A 6,740-nucleotide genomic window follows, 5' to 3' on the forward strand; every position below is an offset into this window, starting at 1 on the left:
GGCAGAGTGAATGGAATTTTATGTAAGAAGTTGGAAATAGTAAAAGCTGGAGGGGATGGGAAGTCCACAAGGAGAGCAACAGAACAAGATAATTTGAACACAGGGAACTTCCCAGAGACTCATACTCCAACCAAAGACTATTCGTGGAGATAACCTAGAACCCCTGCACAGATGGAGCCCATGGCAGTTCTGTGTCCAAGTGGGTTACATAGTAATGGGAAGAGGGACTGCCTCTGACACAATCTGATTGGCCTGCTCATTGATCACCTCCCCCTGAGGGGGGAGCAGCCTTACCAGGCCACAGTAGAGGACAATGCAGCCACTTTTGATGAGAACTGATAGACTAAGATCAGAAAGGAGAGGAGAACCTCCCCTATCAGTGGACTTGGGGAGTGGCATGCATGCAGAAAGGGGAGGGAGGGTGGGATCAGGAGGGGAGGAGGGAGGGGCTTATGGGGGGATACAAAATGAATAAAGTGTAATTAATAAAAAAAAAGACTGTCAAAATATTTTTTGAGCTCATGGTATAGATAAAGACTAATAAAGTGCAGATATGAATCTTCATACCCTTATTATTCCTTATTATTTATTATTCCCAAAAATGAGGAATAATAGTCTTTACTCCCTGAATCTTTCCTGTTGTCATAGAAAAAGCTGCCATATGCTATGCTACAAACTATCTTCAAAATGTCCCTAAAGAAAATAGACATGTTTTCTCCTCATTTTGCAGTCTTGACAGGTCTCAGATGGATGATCTTCTGATGTATGGACTGATTTAGGTGCAGGTCAGTGGTAGCCTGGGATTGGTTGGAAAGTACTTTCTTTCTATCTGTCATTTCTTCTGTGTTGTTTTGACAAGGCCTTTCAACCCAGCTTCTTCAGCAAGATGAAAAAAATTCTTAGATGGTATGTCAGGGCCCTCACAAGCACAAAAGTGGAACTTCCCAAGGTTTTAAGCAAAGAAGCATCATCTTTACCATTCAGTGAGCTACAAATAATCACAATCATTACACAAATTCAAACTATAAAGAAGAGAAAAGATAAATATTGGAAGATATGGAGTACTGGGACATATCTTAAGGGTCAACTGGTTCTCAACTGAGTGTAGGCACCTCAGTCTCCTTCAAGATTGGTACTAAAGTGATCTTCAGGTTCACTGCAGCAATAGCAGGCTACCAAACTCCTTAGAGAGATAAACAGAGAGCTATTTACAGATTAGTGAAGGTCGATAGCCACTAAAATGCCCGGAGTCTGACCAAGGACTGGCCTTGAGCCTTAACTTTGGTTGCAATGCATTATTAAAGCAAGATCTCTACCCGAGTGAAAGTTATAACAAAAAAAGTTTGCATATTTTTCAAAATATGCGTAAGTGAAAAAATGATGTGTATGTGTGTCCGTGTGTCTGTGTGTCTATGTACACACACATTCAGAGTCTTCCCCCTTTTTCTGGTAAAATTATGAATAATCAAAACTTTACCTCCTAAGGGACATTAATATTCAAACATTTTTCTCTAAAATGAAATACACTTCTTCATTCACAACTAATCTGACCATGAGGCACCAACTGTGAATTCTTTCATGACTGTTCAGCCTATAAATTCAGCCACTGTACTTCCTTAACCTTAAAACTAGTCTACGTCAAAATTCTATCCTATAAAATATGAAGACTTAACCTAACTAGTGAAAATACTACCAACTCTAAAGTTGCTGCTGCTTCTGCCTAGCTCTGCTCTTCCATTACTTGATCTTCAACTACCAAATCTAACATCTTTTGTATTATAGCTTTGTCCCTAGCCAGTCATAAAGAAGATACCTTTTTGCAGAACAGTAAACTGACAAATCATGTAATGTCAACTCTATATTCTCCATTTCCGTCTTCTTGATGAACAATCCCTCCCCCCCCCATTGTGATGCCTGCTTGTTTTCTGCACCTATATCTGAAGGTTCATTGGACAAGAGATAAAACATCATAGCTCAAAAGAGTAAGATGCCAAGTTTAGTGGCTGTTCCTCCGGCTGTAGTGCCTTCAGTTCCCTTAGCAATCAGAGCAGAGAAGGAGGAGAGCCATTCAGCAATCAGGTAATTAGTCCTTTTAATCCTATAATTAAATCCTGTAATTGGATTACAATTACATGCCACATCATGATATTTCTAACATGTGGCTAAGATAAGACTGAATTGGGTTTCCACTAATCTTTCAGCTTCTATGTTCACTGCCCTCTGCCATCAGAAGAGATTCAAAAACAAGTAGGGACAAGAGAAGCCAGTTTACAGACATGTCCACAGGAAAGGAGAAAAAAAATAACAATGAGTACCCATGGTGAAAATTTCTTCAAAAAGAAACAATATGAGTTTCTATCTTGTATTAAGGTATTTTTTTTTTCTGAGGGGGGGTGAGGGGAAGAACAGGGTTTCTCTCTGTAACAGAAACCTAGCTTCCCTGGACTTACTTTGTAGACCAGGCTGTCCTCAAACTCACAGAGATCTGCCCGCCTCTCACTCCAGAGTGTTGGGGAAAAAGGGGGGTGTATCACCATGCCCAAGAATTCTTTTTAGCTGTAAAAATAAAAAGTAAAATCCAGCTTACACTTTAAGAGTTTCTAAATCAGAGTTAAGAAAGTAGCTCAGTTTATAGACTGCTTCCTGAAAGGATGATTATCATCTCAAGACCTCCAAGAAAGTTCTTAATACAAAGGAGAGTTATTTGTTTCAATTAACCCTTGTTCATTCAAATGCTGATTTCTCTACCTCAATATCTGGTATCTGGTTTCAGTAGAACATTGCATTGTGATGTTTATTCTAAGCGTCACCTCTCTCAAGTTTGTGTAAACATGCCACCATTTGTTCTCTGTATTGTCAACAAAACAACCAGCAATGCCTCTCCCCAGTTCACTGATAGGGGAGGTCCTTCTCCCTTTCCTTCTGACCCTAGGCTATCAGGTCTCCTCAAGATTGGCTGCATTGTCTTTCTCTGTGGCCTGGTAAGGCTGCTCCCCACAAGAGGGAAAGAGGGTGGGATGGGGAAGGGATGAGGGACAGTGCTACAGTTATGATACAAAGTGAATCAAATGTAATTGATAAAAATATTAATTAATTAAAAAAAACAACCAGCCAACGCTGAGCAATGGAGAGAATAGAGTGGGGCATCCTTGTCTGGAAGGGAGGAGAAGGAAGTAATGGGGAGGAGTCAGAGAGGAAACATGGGCAGGAAAAGACTTGAGACCATGAGGAGAGATGAAACGGATCTAAGATATGACTAAAAGCAAGTATAATGGGTGAAATATGAATGGGAGGAAACTGTGGGCTTGGAGGTTTAGGATGGAAGAACTATTGCCCAGCATTGTGCTCTACGTAAATTAAATAAATCCTAGTCTCTGTGTGGTGATTTGGGTATACAGCTGGTTTAGGAATAACCATTGTTTAACTAAAAGATAAATCAATAATAAATGTTAATAATCAACAACAGGCTCCCATGGGCTCATTTGTTTAAATACTTGGTTCACAGTTGGTAAACTTTTTGGGAAAGAAAGGAGTGACATCCTTGTTGAAGGAAATGTTACTTGGGTCAGGTTTCAAAATTTCGAAAGTCTCATTCTATTCTCTGTGTTTTCTCTACCTCCTCCATGTGGATCAAGATGTGAACTCTCAGCTATTCCTGCCACCATGCCTTGGCTTGGCCATTATGGCCTCTAACTCTCTGGAACCATAAGTCCAATTAAATGCATTCTTTTATGAGTTTTCTTAATCATGATGTTTCATCACAGCAAAAGAAAAGTAACTAATACAGTGGTACACCTATAAATCCTAGCAGTCAGGAGGTGGAGGCTAAAAGCTATAGAAATTTCTTCTGCTCCATAACAGTTTCAAGAAGAGCCTGAACCTGAACTACATAGGACCCTATGTTAATATATATATTAGTATATATACTAATATATATATATATATATATATATATATGTATATATACCCAGAATCAGAAATACAAGTATATATATTTTTTGGGGGCATGTTAACTACATAAGCCAAAGGAGGTCCTCCCCAATCCGTGGACTTGGAAAGGGGCAGGGAGAGGCTGAGGGAGGGAGGGTGGGATTGGGAGGGAATAAGGGAAAGGGATACAGCTAAGATACAGAGTTAATAAAATGTAACTAATAATAATAAACAATAAAAAAAGGAAAAAAAAAGAAAAGTAACAAATATGCAACTGGAGAGAGGAATCAACAGTTAGGACCACAGGCCACTCTTCCAAAGACCATTGAGTTCCAGAATCTAACTGGTAGCCCACAATCATCTGTACACAAATTCTAGGGGACCTAATACCCTCTTCTGGGCTCTTTGGGCACCTGGCATGGACATGGTACACAAACATATGTGAAAGTAAAATGTCCATATGCAAATAATAATTTTAAAATATTAACTGATATAGGTTATTCCTGTTGGAATTATTGGACAATGAATTTCCACAGACCACAAATATTGCTGGCTATTGCCATCACTGTCTGATACAATCCAGAAATTGACAGTAAGGCCATATTTCTGAAGATATCACATAATAAAATCATAGAACATATAAAAATCAAGCTGACAGTGACCGGGAAGCTTCATCTCTATTGACTAGCATTCACAGGTGTTATATACATAACAGAGAAGAAAACTAATCATCAGATTTATCCATTTGTGGACCCTTTAAGCTACCTTAATTATTGCCCTAGTAAAATGTGCCCACAGGTACAAAATAATGTCATGAATATCATGAAAGTACTCCATGACTTTCTGTTTGGATTTAATACCAATATTTAGTTTATTACTGGGAACAAGAATCTATGGCTAGATGGATCATGGGCCTTCTTATGACAACAATGAATCATTGTGGAAAAAGGGATGTAAAGACCCCAAGAGTCAAAGTTTCTGATTGACTACAAGTAAACAGTAATTTTTTGTCACAATGGGGGAAGTTGCACATATGAACTCACAATGTATGTGACAACATGTACACTACCAGCACAAGCTAAAACCATAAAAATATTCAATCACAGAGTGATATAAAGAAAAAAGACATCATGAAATGTGCAGATACATAAATAGAACTAGAAAAGGTTATACAGAATATTGTAATCTTGACCCAGAAAGACGAACACTGTATATTCTTTCTTATTGGGGACTCTTAGCTCCAAATCTTCAGATCCAAGTACATAGACAGAAGGAACTGAAAAACATAAGAATGTAAAGTGAGACCATTTCAAGGATAGTGTCCTTGAGGACCAATAAAAGGCTCCTTTCTTCTCTTTTCCAGGTCATCTTGAAGCTTCTTAATCTTGTCTCTGACTATGCCAGATTTATTGGCAGAGAAGCAGCAATGTTCCTGCCAATTTTCCTCCTTTACATTCACAGTGTTTGCCGTAAATCTTTTCCATAATTTCCTGTGCTGCTTGAAGATAGAAGGGTTCAAGCCCACCATGAACATATATCAGCTGGAGGCAAAAAATCATGGTCCATGGAAACAGTTGTTTCTGTTTTATCATTTCTGTGAAGAAATAGAAAGAAAATATATTCTCAAGGTAATTCTTCCATACTGGACTGATAAGCATTATTATTATCTATATGTTTTACTAATCATTTCTGCAACCATCTGGCTGTATCCATCTCTTTAGAATATATGCAAACTGCTCCTCTCTCCCATATCAGGACAGGATCTGGACCATGCCATTTGTTGTCCAAAGGATCTTTCCATAGGACAGTAGCAATTTTTTTTTTGTATATGCCACAAGCATTTCACAGCTGAACATCCATCCTTGTCCAAATTTAAAAATTTTTAAATAAAATGTGTATGAGCTATAAGATTTCTAGGAGACCCTTTGATGGGGTACTACTCCCCTTTTTTACTTTTCCAATAGTATTTTTTATAGATAAATGTGCCCTTTCCACTATTCCTTGTCCTTGTGGATTATAAGGTATACCTATAATATGTTTAATATTAAGTTGCTGACAAAATTTTGAAAACATATTACCAACATAGCCAGAGCCATTATCTGTTTTAAGTTGTGTTGGAATCCCCAATATAGCAATTGCTGATAGCACATGAGCAATAACATTTTTCCCACCTCATCAGTTGAGAGTGTGGCAAATATAAACCTACTATTAATGTCAACAATAACATGAATATCTTTCAAATTACCAAATTCAGGGATATGCGAAACATCCATTTGCTAAATAGCATTAGGTATAAGGCCACAGGGATTGACCCCACGAGGGGGAGTAAGCAACAGGACAACACAAGAAGGACACTGTTTAACAATTCAATGAGCTTGTTCCCTGGTTATTTTAAACATATGACTTAAAGTATGAGCATTTAAATGGTGGAGTTGATGGGCTTGAGTGGCAGTAGAAATACCCGTAGATAAATCAGAAATAACAGTACATATAATTTTTTTAGCCAAATCAGCTTTAAAATTACCTTTGGTTAAAGGTCCTGGAAGGTTAGAATGAGCTCGTAAATGTCCAATGTAAAAAAGATAATATCTTTTATGAATAAGCATTTGCAATTGTCTAAATAACAAGGCTGCCTCAGAAACATGTTTTATTTGTACAGTTGTTTCTAATAAAGGAATAGAATAAGCAATATAAGCACTATTAGTAAATAAATTAAAAGGCCTATAAGGAAAGGCAGGAAAAAATGGCAATAACTGCTTGAAGTTCAACAAGTTGTGCTGATTTTGACTGGATAGCAAATTGTATAGTCT

General features: G+C 37.8%; 1 pseudogene; it reads left to right on the forward strand.

Annotated features, from left to right (window-relative positions):
• Nucleotides 1-779, forward strand: part of LOC129692852 (homeobox protein Hox-A1-like) — a 37,435-nt pseudogene extending 36,656 nt beyond the window's left edge.
• Nucleotides 780-6,740: the final 5,961 nt, after the last annotated feature.

Source organism: Psammomys obesus, unplaced genomic scaffold, assembly GCF_907164565.1.
Source record: "Psammomys obesus unplaced genomic scaffold, mPsaObe1.curated_primary_1811, whole genome shotgun sequence".
Lineage (NCBI taxonomy): Eukaryota > Metazoa > Chordata > Mammalia > Rodentia > Muridae > Psammomys > Psammomys obesus.